Raw genomic sequence first — 23,574 nt, forward strand, 5'->3', positions numbered from 1 at the left:
ATGCAATGGACCTCTGGTGTATATACAGAATACTATAATTTCACTTAAAAAGTGACATTAAGAGATCATTATTAATGTTGCTTAGTCGAGCACTGAACAGGTAGGAAAGGCTAGTGTTAAGAATGCCTGTGCAAAATGAGATCATACGATTAGATAAAACAAACATGCATGCTTCACTTCCATGTGCAGTTACTAAATTTGCAAATGCTATCACAGTAACCGTATGCACTAATTGCCATATTTTATTATAAAAATTAGGCATATAATTATGTAACCGTCACCAAGAAATAGTCAAATAATTCCTGAATAAAAGTGTGCCCCAGGGTCAACCCCAGTAGTCTTTAGAATGCTGGCAATGTGAACGAGTCCCATAATACCGTGTACTCCGTTTTCTTCTTTTCTTTGTTATTGAGTCTGCATCGTTCCACAAGTCTTGAAATCTGTTGGAAATAAATACTGAGTCCCAGATGGCAGGTCTTTGTCCCTGCCTTTTTTTAATGGAAATATTGCTAGATTAAAGCAAGAGATTAACTAAAATTGTATACTGAGTAGTGCTTCCAATGCTGGAGTCATCCATCATTATGTAGATTATTGGAGAAAAGGGCATCTGAGGCCCTGTATTATGAGATGCCTTCCTGACAGAATTGTTGCCATATTGAGCATCTCCAAATACTAGGAAGCAATGATCACATTTCTCTATACCTCCTCAAAAACCAATCCGAATGGTTAAGGAGGAGATAAATCATCAGAAATGTTAATATAACCTCCAAACAGATTTCAAGACTAATACATTTAGAGAGCTTTTAAAAAGTTTAAATCTAAAACTATTTGTTATCTTCTGAGGTCCCTGATTCAGCAAGACACTTAAGCATATGTCTAGTTTTATAAATTTGAGTCCCATTTACTTCCTTTGGCTTCTCAGCTGCTTAAATATGTGGTGAACTGAGGCCTACATGCCCAAATTCCTTCCCCAATTTTTCATAAAGGTCACAGAGAAATGACAAAAAGATTCAAAGAAGGATTTGAGTGGGAATCTGTGTGTGTATGTGTTTGTTTTTTTAAAAGTGAGTCTCTTCATGAATTAAAATATAATCTTCAATTTAGTTTGCCATAGATTGCAAAAAATACTAAAACGAACACTACGCATGTTATTACTACAAATTAATTCTGAAATAAAGCCACTGATTCATATTCATCACTTAAATGGCTTTTTACTGCTGTCTCATTGTCTGCAACAGTTTCTTATCATATGAGGCAAGTGCAGAAGGCTGACTGCATAAGGAGATTGTAAATACTGTAAATCAAAAACAAACATGTTCCCTATAAACCCTGCGATTTCATACCCACAGCACATACAATTCAGAAGAGTCTGACTGCAAGCATTTGCCACATCAGTAATAATAGTATTACAATATCTATTTTTGCATTTTACACTAACTAATTAGTTTTATTACAATATTTTATAAAACAAGACTATTTTTAATGCACAATATGAAGCTTAGTTAGAGCTTTTCATTTTTGCCAAATCCATCTTGGACACAATTTCCATATTGATGACATTTTATAAAAGCAATAGCAGCATAAGGATCCCTCTCTCCTTCTCCATCATGTACCTTTCCCATGTTTAGACAAAAGAAATTCGGAAAGCAGATGGGATGCCTGCAACATATAAGGAAATCAATGTGTAAATCGTTCTTTGTTAAAGTGGTACATTTAAAGTTCATTATTCCATGTAGAAATATCTAGAGGAATTTTTGTCATATGTACGGAACCCTAGATATCACAGTGACCACATCTTTTTAACCAACATCAACTGTAATCAACAAGATCTCTGTCGATGAGTAGTATAACTTCTGTACATCTGAGCCCCAAGAGTAAGTGGAAGGCCTTTGGTTATAGAATTTCTACCACTAGAGATCACATGTAAGCTAAAGTTTGCTAGGTTTAGGGCCCATCTGGCAAAAGTGCAAGATACAATGATGAAAGGATCATACATGGAATATAAAGGAATATCCCAAACCTAGGCATTCTTCTTCGAGTAAAGAAATCTTAAATAATGATTCTTGCATTCCTTTTATTACCTGTGGATGAGAAAGATGAGAGGTATTATCTCTGTGTTCATTTCTAGTGCACCATCTCCATAGTGGCAACATGGTCCTGATCCTCAGCCCCTGATACAATAGCAACTCCAAACTGTGTAACGACCAGCAGAGAACTTTCACTGGTTGCTGCAAATTAGAGTAGTTCCAAGACTGACTTCATTTGTGCTGGGAGATTAACAGGGCCCCGCTCCCCCAGGATTGAGGCACTAGAACGGTAACTGGAAGCTGTTTGGTCCACCACCAAGCACAGATTGGCTGGATCCTATCAGGGTGATAAGCGTAATTAAATTAAGCACACTAATAACTAAAAAGCACTTTATATGTGTAAATATGTACTTGCCTAATTATATGTTGCTTGTCAATTTTTTTCAAAGTGTTTCATCTTTGATTATTTATCTCCAGAGAAGCGTTGTCACTGTTAATGCAGGCAGGCCTACATAAAGATTTGAGTCTCAATTTTACACAGACACGTGCATGTGTGCACACACTCCATTTACTGACAAAAGTGTGAAAAAAATGGAAGAATTATTTAAGGTTAGATCAAGAAATATCCTTCTATTTAGTTAGCTAATGTTATCACCAACATTACATTATCTGTAAGGGCACTAAGCCAGTAATGGCTTTCATAGTAATTTGCAAAAACATCACACTTTTCACTAGAATCTGACATCAGTAGATTAGTAGATAGAAGGGCTCTCTTCATTTTTTGGAGGTCTGAAGAACTCTGGCTACGGCAGCCTATTCTAAATTGTCTGTTGGTCTAACTAAGCCAGGAAGACATTTTATCAATCAAATCTAAAATATATACATTAATCAAGCAATGCTAAGTCAAGTAGAAAATTATTTGCAAGTAATATCTGCATGAACTGTATTTGTAAAAGGATTAGTGAGTGTCTATAAATCTACTATTGGAATGAAGTTATTCTCTCATTTGAAAAGAGACACCAAGCTTTAACCTCATTATCTGCAATATATATTTAACATAATTCTGATAGTTTATTTATACATAGCAATACAGCACTGTGTAACCATGAATCTTGGAATGTACCTAACACAAAAAGCAAGGAAATGAAAAAAAGTTAAGGCATTTAATTGTACAGACCAGTGTTACACATCCTATAGACAAACCACCATCATATATCACAAACAGTGCTCCACAACCATAACTCTGTCCCACACAGGGATGTCAGACATCCACTACCTCCTTCCCTAGATTCACTACCACAAATAGACCAGGTTTTGTCCCCTGCCTCCCAAAACTATCTTTTTCTGCACAGTTCCGAACAAGTCACTTGCTCAGGTTTAGATAAGGGGATGCAGTATTAAGTTCTGAGATGTATGGTAGTTGTTGCAGTAAATAGTTGTCTCTCTCTGGATGGAGTAGTAGAGAGTATACACTGTCAGAAGTCTTCACTTTTCATTTCTTTGTTTTTGTGCTTGGTACACAAAATTATTATGATTGTTTGAGGTATTACTTAAGTCAAACACTTGAAAGATAAGAAATGCCAGATTTAAGATTCCCTGCACAAACCTAGCTTTGCAGTTTTGTGCATATGCATTTTGATATGGGCAAAATCTTAACCCAACTGAAGTCAATAGCAAAACTCTCATGGACTCGGTGGAGACAGGATTTCACCTACAGTCTTTAATTACATAATCACTTATTGTTTTCTACAGGAACCCTGCCCATTCAATGCACAGCACTTCCTAGTTCTTGAATGCTTGACTTTGCAGTCTAAATAACTTTCTTTTCACATAGAAAAGAATACTAATGTAATCGATCATACAACAATAAAGGCAATGTCAGATAGGGTATTAGTTTATTTTTATTGACACACTTCTTGTAAATATTGTTATTGCTGTTTTGGCATGATTTTTGCTATTAAATATAAATAAAGCATGATAATATATAATTATGTCAAATATGAAGGATTCTATTGAAATATATGCAAAACTACTAGTATTGGAAAATGAAACATCCTTTTTCCTATTAATAAAAAAATAAAATAAAAAGTTAGACAAATGATTTTAATTAAGACATTTGCAAGACTCTAAAGCAGATGTGTTATCAGGGCATTTAGATCATTGTTTTGTTACGGACAAAGTTGTATTTGGAAATCACCTATTTTTAAGAAAAATACATTGAGGAGAGACCTAAAAAAATCCGAGTCTGGTAGATGCTAGGGAAAAAAAGGCAATTGAGAGATTACTTAATTATATTTCACAAATAATTGACAGGCTCATATAATGATGTAGGATAAGATATGTTCATCCTACATGGTCATTTTGTAATTCAAGATAAAGAAAGAAAAAATTATACTGGATACAGTAGAAGAGCAGACTTTTGCTGAAAGGGTCATCAATATGTGGAATAAGTTGCCAGATATAATAATTGGGGCATGAAGCCTAACATATTTGAAGTCTATAATTGAAAAAAAATATGAATAAAAAGAAAAATCTAACATATTTTACCTTTAGGGTATATAAGCCATGAGGTATAGTATGTATTAGGTAAATATGTGGGCTCTCTGGATCTCGTTCTCTGCATTGGCACTGCACTTTATGCACTCATTTGCGCCAGTACAAACTGGGTGTGAAATACTACCATTCTTATCTGGTAAATCTGACACCATCTTTGACTACTATAAATAACTACACAAGGTGTAGGACAAAAGGAATCCGGCCTTCTACATCCATAATGTTTCACTCATGCTATAAAATGGGCTCCCATTTTGACAAAGATGCAGACTCATTTATAATGTTAAACAGATTACATATATGTGAGGTTATTTGACCTCTGTATTTGGCACAGGTGTGACCACTGCTGGAATATTGTGTCCATTAAATTTGAAAGGGTTCAGAAAAGAGACATGAGAATGATTAAATGATTAAAATATATGCCCTACGATGACAAACTCAAGGAGCTCAATCTATCTAACTTAACAAAGACAATGTTAAGGGGTGACCTGATTAAGAATCTACATGGAAAACAAATATTTAATAAGGGGCCTTTCAGTGTAGCAGAGGAAGGTATTACAAGATTCAATGGCTGGAAAGTGAATCTAGACAAATTCAGAGTAGAAAATAACACATGAATTTTTAACTGTGAGAATAATTAATCACTGGAACGATTTACCAAGGGTTGTGGTGGATTCTCCAGCACTGATCATTTTAAAATCAAGATTGATTGATTGTTTTTCTAAAACAAAGATATGCTCTAGGAATTATTTTGGAGAAGTTCTATGTCCTGTGTTACACAGCAAGTTAGCTGACATTATACCAACCATAAGTAGAACAGACTAAATGATCATAATTGTCCCTTCTGATCTTGGAATCTATAAACCATTAAAAGGTTCAAAGAAATGCTTCAGACTGCAGCTCAGATTTTTTGTTTAACATGCCACTCACCTTTCCCTCCACTACACCTTCTCACAGTCCAAAGTCAGCAAAGTCACAGATTTTTTAAAATTCAAATTTCAATACACTGAGAACTTGCAGGTCTCAGAGTCAAATAACTCAATCAGAATTCAGATTTTTTTGCTTTTTTCCCCCCCATTATCTTTAACAGCTTCTCTTTGTGTACTCTGTCACCATTAGAAGTCATTAATGCTTTATAACCTTTCACATTAGTTTTTCAGTCTTGAAAATGGAAAATAATTTATCTTCTTGAGTTGCAAAGACAACCTCAGATGAGGTGGTTTTGGCGTTCTTTGAATAACAGCAACATCAGTGCAGGCAGAAGCATTCATTGTTAATATGAGCTATCTTATTTTTCTTATGATTCAGTCAATTGAACTGAACTGCTAATTGCTGAAGCAGCTTCTTTGTACATAACATTTTTTTTATCTTTAAGAGAATCTTTCTAAGTGACAGACAACTTAGAACTGCATCTATCATGTAACTAAAAGTATCATTTTTGTCTTGATGCTTTATTGGCCAATTTTTTAAAAAGTGATTCTTGGTGAAGTGCCAGACATTCATTTTCTCTCTTTACTAAACTAAATAGTTTAAAAGTATGATTTAACATTTGGAGTTTGCAATTTCTTTCTCTTTTTCTGTAGTGAACAACAATATTAACGTGCATTTATTCTTGACTATTTTTTAAAGGATTTTGTAGAAGAAGGGTTTGTTTTTTTAAATTCTTGTAAAGAAAGTTAACCAGACACTGTGATGTGCAATGGTCTTCATTTGTCTTATTCTACACTTCCTGCATTTTTATGCCTCCTTTTAAAAGGTTGAAAACAAGCATCTTTTCCTTCATGATTTTTTCCTTTTTCATTTAACCAAACATTTGAATTTCCAGGAGCTGGAATTAACAGGACCATCTGAAGGTAATGTCCCGTTGTACCTAAATATCTCTCAACATCAGTATCAATGACGATGGGTTAACAGGACAACTCATCTACAGCAAACAGAATTTGCCTGGTAAGAGGCTGATCCAAAATCCACTGATATCTGTGAAAGTGTTCCTATTGACATCAATATGCTTTGGATCAGGCTCTAACTGCTGCTGCAACACAAACAGAGAGAGCATTTGTGAGCTACAAAAATACTTAATATTAAAAAACAATTCTTAGGGGCAGGTCCTAGACTAGCCCATCTGCAGCTGATTATCCTGAATGCAGTGGAAAAAGTGCAATTCCACTCCCCAAGGAGCAGACTTCAGGTAGCTTATACTGGAGCTCCACACCCCTTTCACCTCTCACAGCAAAGCCCTTCAGGCTGTCCCTGTGTTTCAGAGCATTTGAGGGGTTGTGGACAGAAGCAGGTCAGTAGAGGTGCTGGAGTGGGGACAGTAGAGTTATTACTATCTGTATCTTACTGGCCAAACCCTCAGTGGAGATGCAAATTGCTGTGCAGTTAACTTCAGGCCTCAATTACTTGCCAGTGCAGTTGTAAATATGTATATGCAAAACAAAACAAAAAAAGCTTTGGACTCCTTTTGAGTATTACCTTGTGTGTTACATAGGGTTACACTTAAGGCTTGTCTAAACAGGTGCAGCTGCTACCTACATCCATGAGAGAGCTTTTCCTGTCAGTGCAGGTACTCCACGACCCCAAGAGGCACTAGCTTTGTCAACAGGAGAAGCCCTTCTGTGACATAGCACTGTCTACAACCGGAACTACAACTGCGTTGTTCAGGGATGCAGATTTTCCACACTCCTGAGCAACACGGTTACACCAACGTAAGTTTGTAGTGTAAACCAGGCCTTAGTCAGGATATCTGGAGTGGTCACACTTACAGAAGGATGCTATTTTGTACCCGTTGTTGTATTAAAAACACTGATAAAATTGTAAGCTGTCACTTTAAATTTCAGGGGGGTTTTCTGCTACTGTTTGAAGGCTAGGAGGCTCTGGGGAGGTGTAGGGAAGTGTATAATCTGGGTCTAGCAGAGACTCTGCCAGAACTGTTACATTGTAACTTTCCAGTCAGAGTATGGTTGTATCTAACTTCTCCCTGTGTATGGTAGCAAGGTGTCCCGAAACTAGTAGCATCCCTGCCAGTTTCCAACTTTTCCACCATCAAATAAATCATGACAACTGGTGCATTGGAATTACACTCCCCTTCCAGGGTCTGCTTTATTAATATAAACGCAAAAGTCCAAACAACCAGCAATGCCTAACCCATAGTGCTCTGCTGCCTAGTGGAATCCTTAGCCCCAAACTAGGTCACCACTCCCCATATACAATGGATGGAGAGAATTAGGCACCTCAAAAAGGGATTCTAGGAAGTCAGCAAGCTGAATGGGAAGCCATCTAAGCTATCTAGAAGTAAATTGCCAGGAGAAGGGTAGGGAAAAGAGAGGGATTTAGGAACCTAAGCACTGACCTGGTACCTGGGTGACAGGCCAGAGATAAGAAACTCCCTCCATATGGGATCCTCAACTACAAGCCTTTCCCTGCTCACATTGGATATGTCTACCGTACTCACACTACATTTCCCTGTGTCCCTAGCTGTCTTTTCTGTGGTTGCTGTGCTTCCCCTCTATCTATCAATCGTCTGCATCTGGTCCTCCTGCTATGGGACCTGACATGTATCTGACCTTAGAGGTGCGCAGAGCATGCTTACATGATCAGGAACTGCAAGCGAGATAGATGTTCCCCCTGCTAATTTGAGAATCCCACTTTGGGCATCGGGGGTTTTGTTTGAACGAGAGCTCTTAGCTGATGGTTAGCTGAGGAATGGCATTAAGGCTCAGCTGGCTTTGTGAATGCCAACTGATGGAAATTTAGGTGCCTAAGGGACTTAGGAACTTCCAGGGTTTAGGCGAAAGCTGAGTGGTGGTTTTGAAAGTTTCAGTGGAGCCTAAATAAGGTTCTGAGAGACTTACAGAGGCAGATAGTCACCTAAATGCTTTTGAAGCTGTGGGTCCTAGAGACTGGATAGGCACATATTCCTTTTCCAGCTCTTCATGTGACTTCCCTCCCCCCCACCGCCACTCATCAACATACACACTGAAAAGGCAAGGAACATTTCTCATTACTCTGTGCAACTTACTAATACTATTTTTCAGCAGATATGTTCTGCATTCACACATCTCATGCAAAGCTAACACAATTCTCTCTCTTTGGACATAAAAATGTTCTTACATTGCTGTCTTCAAATTGACAAACAAATGGTGGTTCCTGGTCTCCTGAGACCCAATTAGACTTGCACTGTTTCATCTTCCACTCCTAAGGGGATGGGATCTACTCATAGTACTGGTGCCTCTTCCTCTTTGCTTCTGTTTCAGGCTGTTTTTCTGTCACAAGCATGACTGCCATTCCCTCTGTTATTACTACTTTTCTGTGGTGTATTCATTGATATGGTAATGCTTTGTAACACACTCATTATGACAACATACTGCTATATCTTTTTTTTGTATGCTGAAGGGATAGCAAGGCTAAAAAGGGATGCATTATTCCTGCCATTGAAATAAGAGACCAAAGTTTTGAAGTCCACTTGTAGCTAATACAAAAAACTTCCTATGTACAAGAATAATAAAATCTTGTGTAAAGAAGGAAGCCCCAGGTAATCAAACATTAGAATGAAGTAAATGAGGGAGAAGAGTGAGAGAGAGAAGTTTTTGTTTGGGTTCTATTTTATTCTGAGGATCTTTTAGCATATTGTAAAACCATATAACTACCACTAATATTTGTCAGAAGCTTTCTCAAGGCACAAAACATGAGCAAGGAAATACAGTATTTGCCTTCCAGCACAGGCATGCCATGTTCTATTTTGTGGTGTCGCAGTACAAACGAAATAACCAAAACTGAAGCATCAAAAAATGAAAACATGTCATCACCCAAGAACTTTGAGGGAAAATTCACATGGTTTCTCATGCCAAAATTGAAGCATGTGATGTACTAAAGATGAAAATATATCTGTTCAAAGATACAGAAAAGCGGGTTAGATATTAAAGATACAGAAAGGTGGGTTCTCTTATATATTTTTAATAGAGTAGTGGGTAGCTGGGCATGAGAATGATCTACCTTTGTACTCTTTTCTCTCATTCCTCCTCCAATGTCCACTAATCACTACTCATTAAAGAAAGATTTTAAATGAAGATCTACGGGGGAGGTTTGTGGAGCTTCGCCTCATGCACCATTTCCATCTATGAGAACTTCACTAAGATGATTCAGTTTAGCACTTTATTTCAGAATGTTATCTCTGAATTTTGATCCTGTCCTAAAAACTGTTTGGACATCACAATTTCCTTCTAATTTAAAATGAGAATATTTTTCTGCTTTTTTTGCAGAAGCTTCAGTGATCTTCAAAAATGAATGCCCAAACACTCATTGTTAAATTAGAATCAGATTGAGAAAGATTGTTTTATATAACCAAGACTGGTATTTATTGAACCTACTAGATCCATACACCCTCACCTTTGATTGAGAAGAGGTAAAATGCTTCACTTTACAGGACACAGCCTATTCCTGGAAAGGAGAAGGACACAGGTATTGCGTAGGAGCACAAAGATCATAGAAGGCTGCCCATAAGAGAGCTGAATTAGAGGTGAGAAAAGAAGAAAAGAAAGCCAAGGGCTCAGACATATAACGCTGAGCAGAGGATGACAATTCCATTTCACATCAACTTTTGAGATTTGGTTTTGTTCGACAAGGAAATGGGATTGTTTTTAAGTGTCTGTTCTTGGATTGAAATGTGTGTGTCACTCCATCATGACTTGGAATGTGGGACACTCTACCTGCTTGGAGTTGGATGCTCATGTAGTCTTCAGCGGAATATCTATTCCTTTCTCCTGGAATAATATTTTTAAACTGTGTTCTTTGATAAAACACAAGATTAAATTATAACACCTCCCACCTGCTGAGCACTCTTCATTAAGTTTAAGACCAGACACAAATAGAATCTTAATCATGTTTTGAAATGTCTGGAAAAGTGACTTTGGGCTTCTAATTTTAAGCTGGACTGGAACCAAAAGCACTTAAATATTAGAAAAGCTATTAACACATTATTACCTGCCAGGACCTTAACTCCTGGAAATCTCACAAGCAAGACTATTCTCAAGAGATTTTCAGCCCAGTTTTACAGCTTCAAAAAGTTTACCTGGTTTGGTAGAAGAATGGATGAACAAGCCAAGTTTGGATGCTTGTGCAAAACAGTCTCAATCTCTAAACATATTGAGGTTCTCCTGAACTTCTCCTGAATAGCCTAATTAGCATGTGAACAAGGTGGAGCAGAAACTTTGACCTGGGTCTTGGGCAAGTGTCCTACCCACCAGGCTGTAGAGTCACTCTTCCTCTTTCCCCCTCGGTCACCCATTAGAGCTATTCCATTTTGTATTAAATATTTATAGGACTAGAAAGATAGACTGACTCTAAAGGCTCCCATGTGAGTGCCCTAACCACTGGACTATTGACTATTTTAGTCTTGCTCTTTCTGACCAGAAATTTCATTCTGGACCTGAAAAAATTTCTCAAAGTTTTGTTGGAGCAGATACATTTCCCTGAGAAGTGACAACGAATTGGCATTTTCCAGTGGAAAAACATTCCATTGAAAATTTCCTTACCAGCTATAATTAATACATTACCACAAAATGTTTAGAGACTTTGACAAAACAGCATATTTCACCAACATTTTTATTTCATGAAAGTGTTCCAGTCATCTCTAACATAAGGTTATTGCTACCAACCTCTAACCCAGGCTCTATGTAGTCCTTGCCCATACAAGAATATAACAAAGGTGTGGAAGACTGACTATTTCCTGGAACGCCTCCTCATAGCTGGACATGGTGCAGCAGCTCTCTCCTCTATAATGCCTCTTGTCAGCCATTACGCTTGCCCTGCAGTGGTCTACCTTTCTCATGACTCAGCTATCCTGCCAGGTCACATTTTGTTTCCACTCCTTCCAGAGTAACAAAAAGTCCAGCAGAACAAAAGATCCCTCAGCTCATTCTTCAGATTCAGCCCCCGTCTCGGTCTCAATAGTGCTGACATTGGGCTTTTATGTCCCTTCCTGAGGCCTGTTGGGGATCCCAGACACACCTTCTGCTCTAGATTCCAGCCCACTGAGCCTGTATTAAGCAGCTAGGTCACTTCTTTCAGGTGCTCTGCAGGTAATTTCCTACCTCTGAGACCCTTGTGCTACTTCTCTGCAGCCTGTACTGAAACAAATTCTCTCCTCTGGTTCCCTAGCTTTTGGTTTCTCCCCAGATCCACCTTTCTGTGCTGGAACCCTTTGGGGACTGACTTTTTGTGCCTTGCCCCTTTCCAGGGTCCGCCACAAGGACTAGTTCCATCTCTGTGGCCTTCTTCAGTCTGCCTTTCCCAGGCCCTTTCCACATAAGGTCCCCTTCCTACCACTTCTCTTCTGGGTTTCTCAGTCCTGAATCCCCTCAGTGATCGTTCTTACTTTCTTCTTTTGTGAAGACCCAGCTCCTCCCAAATAACACATCCAGTCTGACACACCCTCCAGGAGTAGCAAGGTGAGCTCTCAGACTCCTGTTCACCGTTTATTCACCTACGTGGGGTAGACACACCTCATCATAAGATGCTTTTTTCAGAAATAAATTTGTTTTTATCTGTTTCTTCTCTTTCTTAAATAAACTGTCTTGTAATTAAATGCTACTACAATTTTGTATTTTAACATTGAGGATGAAAAGTGCCAACTGTCCAGCCCGAGACATATGAGAGGCTTTACACATCAGAAAGGAAGAACCAACTAGAAGAGTTCACCAACTCAGCAAACCAAAATCAAATAAAGGGCATCAGGAGGAGCTGCAGACTATTCATTAAGAGGTACAAAGCAGTTAGGTGTTCTGGGGTCTGTTATAGCACAGAGCCCATCTGAGTATTTCTATGTTGTTCCCGTCCTCAGTTAGAGGATCCTGTAATTAGAGCCTCTTCAGGTTTATTGTAACTATGAAGGCTGGTGCTGACCCCAAGGGGCCTGTGTGAGAACTAGTGATCACCAGAGTCTAGCACCATAGTGGACACACTCTCACTATATCCCCTATTCCTGGAAAGACTGGTGAAGGAATGGACTGTGCCAGCTCCTGCAAACCCAAGGACTCCTGCAGGCAGAGAGAATCCTCACCTATCTTTGTGCCACCAGAGGATCTGGCCCTAAGTATTTAAAACATTTGAAAAATTAAAAGACAAATATTTCCTGTAGGCCAAATCCTCAGGTCCTTACATAGTTTTTAAATCAGTCCTTTTTTCCCTCCTCAGGAGGACCACCATTTGAATCAGTTGACGTTTGCCTAAGTAAAGGCAAATAAAAATTGAGTAAGGACCTCAAAATGTGGCCCAATAATTGTAAAACAAAGCCAGTACATTCAGATTTTAAAATATTTCAAATGACACTGGAATTAGTCCCAGTTGTTTTAGGATGTGTTTTGCACCATTGTGGCCTAAAACTACACACTTTCTGTAGTAGATAAATCATTAGGAATGTGAGGGAAATGTTGATACCTGCATAGCATGCAGATAAAAATGAACATATTAAGAGAAGCACATTGTGGGTCAGTAGGAGGTCTAACAACCTGCCATGCCTAGCCCAGCTACAATGTTGGCTAAGTACCTGACTACCTTAGTGCTGTTCCTCTGAACATGGAACTTCTTGTTGCTGTATTGGGATTATTTATTTAAAATGCTTTGTAAAAGTCATAACAATGTTCTTTGTTCTTGTCTCTCTCTCCCCCAGCCCACTTCCTAGTCCCTTTGACAAATAATTAGAGAAGGTGTAACCAAAACATGATGGGCAGACTCATCTCCGCTTGCTCCATTGGACATATCCACAACAGCTCTATGTAAATAGATGTTTTCCAAGTGCAATCCACTTTCTTAAATATTTGGTGTTGAGTAGTAAACAATGCACTGCAACTCAAAGACAGAATTGCTGAACACTTAAAAAACAAACCAAAGGAAAGGTGTTTAATTGTTTCGGTTTTGTTTTTTCAGCTGAATTGCTGGTATTCATTTAGATAATAGCCAGACCAACTAAAAGATATTGCCAATTAAAACAACAGCAATGCAAAAAATATACTATACCCTTGTGGTTCACAAAGTGAATGAATATGACTCTGTGCTCCAATCCCTTCACAACTCTAGAGCAAACCCTTTTGTATTGCAAACAAAGTCTAACTTCAGCCAGGCCAAATAAATTAATTAAATATTGGATTTTGTCTTTTCAAAGGAGTAAACAAGCGGTCACCTTTCTAGAACAAATCAGCATTGTCAGGAGAAATTCTTATTGAACTGCTTCCCTTTTGCCACAACTGGCCATACTTCCATAACAAACTGCAGTATGTTGGACTTCGACATTTATGAAGTCCTGTGTGGATCATCTGTTCCATTTTCCTGGTAAAATTTTCTTTTAAAACTGTTCATCAGTTAGTCATGTGCTAATCAAGCTGAAGTTTAGGAGAACCTCAATAAATGTAGAGTTTAGGATCATTTTGAATGAGCACCCAAACTTTGGCTTCTTTATCTATATTTCACCCAAACTATGCAAACCTCAGGAAGCTGAAAAACGGGGTGACGGTCTCTATTGACAATGTGCTCTCCTGTGAGATTTACAGGAGTTAAAGTCCTGGCAGGTAATATTGTGTTAACGTATTTTCTTCCGGGATGTTGGTGTTTATAGTTGGAGTCTTGGCTAGAAATCAGAAGTGTAAAATCATTTTGTCCTGTTCCCTAGATAGGCTACCCCTTCTAAGATCCTTTTACAGTCCCTCTCCCAAGTGCACCCCTTTCAAGTGACAGCCCATGCCTCCACTTTACTGAGGTGGGACCCCACAATCCAAACACTTTCTGACTGGATACCTGGTTGACAATTGTGATACCTAGCAATGGACTTGGTATCTACAAGATTTTCTGGTTGTGAGCCCATAGACAGTAGTAACGATATGCAGTGACACAGAAGGAGTCTCTTCAAAATAAAGTATGATTTATTTGCCAAAAGGTTCACAAGTCTATAAGAAATGAATTTAGGAAATAGAGACCTATATACGTACTGTCTTACCTACAGTTAGCATACCCACTCCAGGTCTCTAAGAAACCTGGGCACCCCCATTCTTTTGGGGAACAAGCCTGATTACTGCAGACCCTGATAGTCTCTTTCACTGTCAGCATTCACGGACATTCCCTGGGCAGCCTCTCTCAACTCAGACTCTCTCTTTTTTCTAGGCCTGGGGTACAGTAATGGCTTAATATCCTGCTTTGATCCTAGGGCTTAACCATTCTAACCTAGATACATCTAAGTAGGGGAAGATTTCCTGTTTAATAGCTTCCTCATTGTTTCCTCCAGGACTCTTACCTGTGTCATTGTTTTACTTTGTCTGCTTCGTCCCTCCAACAATCCCTTTTGATCTAATACCATAGCAAGTAAGCCATCATAAACACAGATACATGCACCATATTAACAAAAAATAGTCCCAGTGTTTCCCAGTTCTGTATACATTTAACCAGATGTTTGACGACCTGCATAAGATTCCATTTTGTACAATTCTATAATTAGTGAAGATTGCCCAAGGATGAGGGATGTCCTGATTATTTTATCTGAACCAGTTTACTCAACCCTAATGCTAATCATATCTAATAAACTAACTTAAAATAAGAATCAGTCATTTCTTGCATGCCTAGACTCCCAGTTACTTCAAGGAATACAATCTCAGACCAAATATGTAATTGGTAATTAGTGTCCAGGATTCCTACATCTAACAAAATCAGACTTTCATAATTTGACTTTTGTTTTTTAAATGACATTTTGTTTGAGGAAACAAGTGATCAATCAAAATCAGGCTTTAAAAATGTGTTTTGGTTTTACAGTAAGAACACTTTACAAGCTTCCTTTTCACCATTGGGTCAAGTATAACCAACAGGTATTTTCTTTTGTTTGTGACGGACAATACTTCTAGTACAGGTATCAGTTTCCCAAACAGTCAAGTGATAAGAGGAGACCTGTAAGAACTGCCTACTGTACAGCAATCTAACAACCGCCCAGCAGACCAAAAAATATTTACTTATCAAAAATGTTCTTCAATTAAAGAACAAAAATAATACAGGAGAACTTGTCTATACTTTTAAGTTTCACAGTAGGCATATTGGACGTGACTATTGATATCAATGGCTCAATTCCATTAAAATGAATGGAAACAGAACAGGCACAATCACAAACACACAGAAAACTTCCTAAAAGAAATACAGTTAAATAGCCTCAAATGGAAATGGAATCCTGATACATTTCCAGTGACTTTATATTCTGAAAGTTTTTGAGTCCTTCCACTGATTGCAGTAAGCTACTTTCCTTGATTGGGGGAAAGTCTTTATAAATCATTTTTCAAGTAAAAATACCATGTGCATTCAAAATAATAGGTCACTGTTGTGTAAAGTAGCTTGTCATATGAACTGGATAAGACGTAATTTAAGTCTGCCTGAAGTATGACCAAATTAAAGTGAAACTAGAGAATAAATTGGATATGTTGTATTGGGAGGTGATATAGCACCTAGCTCCTGGCATCTTAAGAACTGTGCTCTGCTTTACCAGTGTGATTTAAGACTAATTTCCTGGATCTGCACCTCCCCATGACCACAATAATAGAAAGAGTAAAGATATCAGACAGTCGTGACAGAGAAAAGACTTCAAACCTTAACCCAAATAGCAACTTTATATTCACAGGCACCATGGAAACTGCCTGAAAGCTGCAAGTCCCAGTTACAGATAAATCACTACCTGTGACCATACTGCAGCTGCAAGAAATGGTGAGATAAAATTTTCTCTCTTATATTCCAGGGGTCCCTCAACAGCAGCTACTGATCTCCCAGATCTCCTTCTCTTTCCCCTCTTGGTAGCTCTTGATCTGGGATTCTGTTCTCATTTGGAATAAATTTATTTTGTGTGAACTTTGCTCATAGTGGTGGTATCAAGAAGGTGGAGAAGATTTTTTTTTTTAAAACGACAAAACCAAGAAAATTCAATACCACAAATTAATGTCACACAACACTACTAAATGCACAAAAGTACAAAATGAAAATTGCACAGCAGCAGTAGTTCATCTGCACCCCACATTTAAAAACTTATGCAGTATGAAAATTCCACATAAATAGGTTGATTGGCTATAGTTTTGGCATTTAAACAACGTTTAATTCCAGACTGAAGACTATGGGTCTGATCTTACTTTTACAGTGTCATGACCCACAGGCATTGAACCTGGGTCCACAGGAACAGCTATACTTCAATACTGTACTTGGCAGCCTGTTAACAACTGCTGACCCACAGCCCATGAATCTCAAGCCCAGTGTGAGGATCCACCCCTGATACTCCAATGGTGGAGTCCCAGAGCAGCCGATTAGCCTATTGGGCCTACTTAAGCCAGCAGAAAACTGTCCAAACAACTGGGATCCATCCTGCTCTGGACTGTGCACCTTGAGCCTCCTGCGTCTGCAGCCCTCCCCGGCTTGACTTTCTGATGTCATGACCTGGCTTAGCTCTTGACCTCTGATATGTGGTTCTGATCTCTGGTTTGTCTCCTGCCTCTGACACACTGGTATCCTGACCCCCACCTGACTTTGGTTACAGACTTGTGGTTCTGATCTCCTGGTATCGTGATCTCCTGGTATCATGACTTCTGACTGTGGACTCTGGCTCTGACCACTGGGTCAATGACCTAGCCTTGACATGCCGGTGTTACTCCGTTTAGTTCAGTGGAGTTAATCCAGATTTTTCATTGGTGAACAGGAGATCAGAACTGAGCCCTGTGATTAGCGCTATAAGAATTTTAAAACGTCTCAAAGTCTTTTCTTGCTGAGATCATTCAGAGTTTTGCTAATGTCATCAATAGAAGCAATAATGTTCTTAGTCTACAAATGATGCAACCTGCATGTTGGATCAAGCTCGCAGTGAAGCCTAATGTGAATCACTTGATGAGTGGGTTTTATCTAATGAAGAAGCAAAACATCATGTCCCAGCTAAGAATTGCTGAGTGAAATCCTGAAGTTAGTCAAAGAAAGTTTTGCTATTTACTTCAACAGAGCAAGTATTTTACTCTCTGTATGTAATAGGCCTCCAGCACCAAATCTCACAGTGGAAAGAGTGGGAAGGATTTTTTTTCAGGATGATTTCCACATGTTAACCAGGTAAGTGAAATAGTCAATGACACTGTTCAAAAACGTGGCATCCCACTGTAATTAGAGCTACAGAATTCTTTTGACTTCTCAAAACTTTCAGCAAACAAATTCTTTGATCCTGAAAGCTTGCAAGAGGCTTACAGGTGAGATCAAGTCTAAATAAACGTAACAAAGCAATTCTCCTGAATCAGAGGAAAGTCAAGATAGGTTGCTAAAATCTTAAAGGTAATTTTCAAAACAAGATCACAGTCATGTTATCATTCTGGATCAGATTTGTGCACGTGCATGAATGTGAGAGAGAAAGTCTGACAGTGATGGTGTCAGAAAGACAGAGTGGGAACATTCTTCTAGCTCCAAAATAACACTATTAAATTATTTTTCCTCCTCTTCACACAGCTGTCAAATGGAAATAAGAAGAGAGAAGAGGACAGGAGCATGGACTGAGCATTGAAATGGTTCAAAAATAATCCCCACAACCAAGAAGTTATTCAGTATTTCATATTTTTACTGATTAAAGTCCTGAGAGTTCCAACATAGCCTTTTCAGTGGGCTGGTTTTTTGTTGTTGTTTGTTTTTCTTTCCTTTGCCCTCAGTGCTCTGGGAGTCTGCCAGACTCAATTTTTTCCCCCAGGTGGGCTTCCTTGTTAGGAGTGATTTTCTTAAACTTTTGCTTGTTTCTTTCTCTTACAGTCCATATGCAGGGGGAAGGTACAATATAACCCAATGTGCAATACTGAAATTAATGTCAATGTACTGCCATAACAATTACTAATTCAAATGCAGACAGTTTCTCCTTGCAAATTTATTAATAGCATATTTGATTAAAATATTGGCCCAGAATATTACTAAAGTTAATTAGCAGGTGATGCTTCTCTAAGAAGTAGGTCAAATTTTGAGGTAATTGGATATGCAGGCATTTCATCCTTATTATCACCCTGTAAAGAAGGTAAGTTTTCTTGACATAGAAAGTAAGCTTTAGGACAATAATGTGTGTCATAAGATGAGAAAACATTTCTCATTACTCTTTAAATAGCCAAATTTCATTCAAATGGTTGCTTGTTAAAACTGAATTTAGATGATGTTTCTTGTTTCATCTCACCTGGAATTGCCTTTCCAAACTGATTGATTTGGTTTAGTAAGGATGTAAATGAGAACAAAATAGTTTACCAGTAACCTGGTTGTCTCACCTATTGCAAATATTCACGTGGTTATTCACATGATATTTGTAAAAATCGACAGTCTGCAGGATAACAGTTCTGAAATACTTTATTGTTGATTTTTCTGACACTCAGCAACCACCAACTTTATTGTTCTATATCTAAAAAAGGCTGTGTAGTATGAAAATATTGTAACTTTAATGATTCTTTCTATCCCCAAACTCTAAACAATCCTAAACAAATTATGTCTAACTGATTATGTCTATTACTTCAGTTCAAGCAAGTTACATATGTCTTTCAAAGATCAAATGACTGCACAACAAATGGACATAAATCAGATTGAGTTGTCTCAAGCCCAAAGTAGGTATAAAACAATAGACCAATAACAGTCAGCACTCAGACAACTACATTTCATGCTGATACTGTACCCTACTTGCTGCTATGACATGTAATGCAGTAGAATACAACAATGCGACTATTATATTTGCTATGCCTCTCTAATACTTTGCTTAACTTTACAAGAGCACATGATTCTGTACTTGAAAACAATTTACATTTCAGATTTATGCTGAGTGTTCAATTTATTGGCCCACAATTTGTAATCGGATTTGGCCTTTTTGTACTACCTGAATGATGCAAAGGGCCCATAACCGTGCTGCAGCTGGTCAGCAGATAATTCTTTAAAAGGGACTTGATGTTGGCACAAAGTGTGGTGGCTCCAGGCCCTGCACCTGTTGTGCCACACACACACACACACACACACACACACACACACACACACACACACACACACACACTTGTCAGGGGTGAGACGGGGAAGGAAGTGGGCATGACAACACTCCACTCCACCTATGTGACACTGATGGACCCTGCATTGAAAGCAGCTGCCACTTTAGTCAAGGCCAGGCATCCGTCACTTGCTCCCTTCACTGCGTAGAGTTCAGGTACTGGAGATAACTAAGCCTGTTTGCCCCTTTCTTACAGGGCCAGGTTTTCAAAACACCAGCAGTCCAGAGCCGTATGCAAAGAGGTCTGCATACTTGTGCACTAACTTGTGTGTGTACAATGATGATAACTTAACATGCATATTAAGCAAGTGTTCTGACATCCTCCATGATCCCAGCATTTTCCCCTCCCACTCACCAGACCTTCCCCTGCCTTTTCATAACCAGAGACTCTCCACCTGTGCCATTTTAGCATTATTTTCTCTAAGGATATAGTTTTACGGGAAGGCCATTCTTCGTCCTCCCTGAGCTCAGAGAACCATTTTCTGCCTTCCCTCATCCCCCTATAGCTCTCACCCACTAACCTACACCCTGAGGTTTTCTATATGCTCCCTCTCACAATCCCTCCCTCATTTCAGGACTACATTCTCCACCTGCTCCATCCTACTGCCTCTCTTCCTCCCTCAGGCCCTTTGGTATCCTGGATTCGTATGTGGTTGGAAATTAAAACACGGTAACAAATATATTTTTAAATGGATTCGTTGCACCCCAATCATAAGAAAAGAGTAGATAATTAAATGCATTCATTTACTGAATACCAACATCAAAACAAGTGATGTCTGCACCAAAAGAAAAGAATAGATTGGAGGCATATAAATAGAATGAGGGATAAAACAGCTGTTGGTAGTTTTCTCCATTTAGTTGCCCTTCATTAGAACTTGTTGATTGTTTACTCTGTGAAAGTGTGAGTAAAATATTTCTACTGGACACTTTTTTTTAAAAAAGAGTATCCTATGAAGAACACAGGGATAAATTCTCAAATTGTGCTTAAGTTGCAGTCACAAAAAATGGAAACAGACATGCAAGAGAAAACTGCAGGCATAAAAGACACACTGCACTGCAGCTCCGAACCCGAAAACACTTATTCATGTGCGTAACTTCACACACACACGAGTATCTCATTAAAGTCCATGAGACTATTGTCATAAAGACATTATGCACATACTTAAATATTTACAGGACTGAGTCCATAATTTGTCACAAGCCTTTACTGATTTTCTTAAATTAACTCCAATAACTGTTTATTTTTCTAAGCTTGTGCAAGATGCCTGATAACAAGGGGAACTCTCTCAATGGACTATCACTTAAGTCAAGAGAGCTGTGGTTTGAAAGGGAGACAAACATTTATTATGGTTCTGTTCAATTATTATGCTGTTCTGAAAAGAAATACATCAACATATTTATTTAATAAATGGAATGGACTTTCCACTTACCCTGATAGGAGCATATAAATTTCCCAAATAATTGCTGTCACAAGATACCAATTCAAGAAAATTAATAGACCATCTACTTCTAGCTGGCTGATATGTGATTGTTAGGCACTGGCATTGCTTCGGCCAGCCAGCCAGCATTTGCACTGATTGGCTTTGACAGGTGTGGTTTGTGGCTGAAATGGAAAAATTAACTAAAGGATTCAATGAGGAACTTGGTTTATTTTATAATGTGGCACCTCTTATTTATCCTCTGTATATAGAGCTTAGTTCCTTTAGCCTTTCCAGAAAAAATATCAGTGGTTTGTAACAAATGGGGCATTATGAACACAAGTCTATTCCTTAACATAGACACATTTTTTCTTTCAATCTTCTCTTCTCCCCACTAAGCATTGTAACAGAATACGTTTGTTACATGCTGTAGGCTGTTCACTTTAGTAAAAGTTTTGTGACTCTGTATAATTCACTATTGTAACTTGCTGTTTGCAGGGGCGCCATTTCAGATTGGGGGGTCGGGGCAACTTTAACCATGATTCCAGGGGCTACTTAGGCACCTGAAAACTTTAGGTTTTTTTGCAGGTAATAATTTAGAAATTAGGTGACAGGAGCACTGCACCTAATTCCTAAATATAACAAACACCAATTAAAGCCATATTTTAAGTTTATTTGTAAATGTAGAACAATCACAGCAAATACTACATAATACAGCAAAACATTCCCAATCCCAAATCTGAGTAGGCGGATAATAATGACAACAGTAATTTAAGACACTACAAATGTAAGAATTTTAAAAATGTAACGTAGTTGGTAATTACTTATGTGCTTTACTTTCTGCATTTCTCTAAGTGTAAACTATGAAAAAAATTAGTTCTACTATTTTTAATTCATTTAACTTTCAGTGTCCTAGTGAGTGCTCCAATGTTTGGGTTTCAAACATTGCACAGGAATGTTGGTCTAAGAACTATTTTCAGTCAGCTACATAGCCTTTTAAAAAGATTTTGGAATCTTTTTTGTAGTCTATGGTTTTATAGCTTGTTTAAAAAAAAAGTCATAGGGGCTGAAACTAAGGGTGTTGGGGGTGCAACACCCCCACGTTTGAAGGGGTTTCCATCATATACAGAGCAAGCTGCATGATCTCTAGATCAGTGGTTCTTAACCTTTCCAAACTACTGTACCCCTGAAGCCTGAGTCCCACCCCCACGGGGCTGAGGCATGTAACTAGTTTCATGGCACCCCTGTGGCTCCAGGCAATTGCCTTTCTTGCCACCCCCAATACCAGCTCTGCACTTGCGACCCCTCTAAACCCCCAGGTTAAGAAACACTGCTCTAGATTATTGTTGGGCATGGTATTTTTGGAGATCTTTCTAATCCCCCATGAAAGAACTTCTCAGATTATGTGTTGTAACTAGATCTTTCACCACAAACATAATTCAGCTGATGCTAAACCACAGGAGTTAAGATGAACAGTTACAAGTTTGTCAAGGGGGAAAGTAGTATTAGAGAGAAAGTATGTACATTAATTAACAAATGAAGGAGGAGATGAAATTAATGAGGGCTTAAAAGTAGCTAAAACACCAAACTTTATTTTAAAACGCTTTAAAAAAATCACTATCTAGAGTGTAATTAAATGATGGATGTTGGCAGCATGGATCTATAATGAACAAATTTTGGCAGCCAAATTCTACAAATTATTCAGTTTGGCTTGGGTTTATGTGCACTGAAGGCTTTATACAAAGAGTTATGATAAATACAAAGCATTAAGATGGAAGGAGATTTCTAGTATATTGCTGTAAGTGCTTGAGAGAGTAAACATCACTTCAGTGGAATGCACTGAGATACTCAAGTTTGTGAGATTCTATTCCCCTCAGAAATAGTAAAGAGTAAGTACAAAAAGTGCTAAGATTACTTACCAGTTGAAAGAGGACATAGAGCTACAAAATGGCTGCTTGAGGACAGTAATTGCTTGTATCTGAACATATAAAGGACCAGCAGCTCCTCAAAGGTCCTAGGAAAATGCAAGCCTGGGAGATTTGGTAAAATCAAAGCATTTGTGTAACAGCTTATGTGGACCTACCTGGTAACCTGACCCAAAAACCATTGTAGGGAAAGGAAAGATTCTCACAGACAAGTGGGATTAAATGGCAGAATAAATTGCCACACTGGGGTACTGCCATTCACTAAAAAATTAGAGAGTTTGAAAAAATAGAAAAGTTTTAAGTGTAATTTAAACAGTATTTGTGGTGTGACAGCACATGCTTGTTTCTTCACAGCAGGGAAAAATTCCAGGTGTTGTTCTCTAGTGCTGCTCGTGCAGCCTGAAACTTCCAGAGCTGGGCTGTCTGTGAGGATAATTATCACCTGAATGTGCCTGGGGTGGCAGCCCCCTCCCTCACCTGATCAGCACTGTGTCTACTGTTGTCATAAGGGGCTTGTTCCTGGCTTTTTAACATGTCTACATGTGAAGGTGAGGGACAAATCATGATGATATCTGCAACATCTTCAGACCTAAGCACAGAGCTTGGGAGCCTCC

General features: G+C 38.5%; 1 long non-coding RNA gene across 2 annotated transcripts; it reads right to left on the reverse strand.

The window, feature by feature from the left end:
• Positions 1 to 1,458: 1,458 nt before the first annotated feature.
• On the reverse strand, positions 1,459 to 23,183 carry LOC137166792 (uncharacterized). 2 transcript variants are annotated; one of them, XR_010923821.1, is made up of 3 exons: positions 23,119 to 23,183; positions 2,082 to 2,364; positions 1,459 to 1,659 (listed from the first exon to the last, which is right to left on the reverse strand). It is a non-coding gene; the product is annotated as an uncharacterized lncRNA (long non-coding RNA). The 2 variants fall into 2 exon arrangements; XR_010923820.1 differs by lacking the exon at positions 23,119 to 23,183 and adding an exon at positions 22,955 to 23,061.
• Positions 23,184 to 23,574: the final 391 nt, after the last annotated feature.

This window comes from Emydura macquarii, unplaced genomic scaffold (assembly GCF_026122565.2).
Source record: "Emydura macquarii macquarii isolate MOO-44397 ecotype Brisbane River unplaced genomic scaffold, CSIRO-AGI_Emac_v2 contig_2897, whole genome shotgun sequence".
Classification (NCBI taxonomy): Eukaryota; Metazoa; Chordata; order Testudines; family Chelidae; genus Emydura; species Emydura macquarii.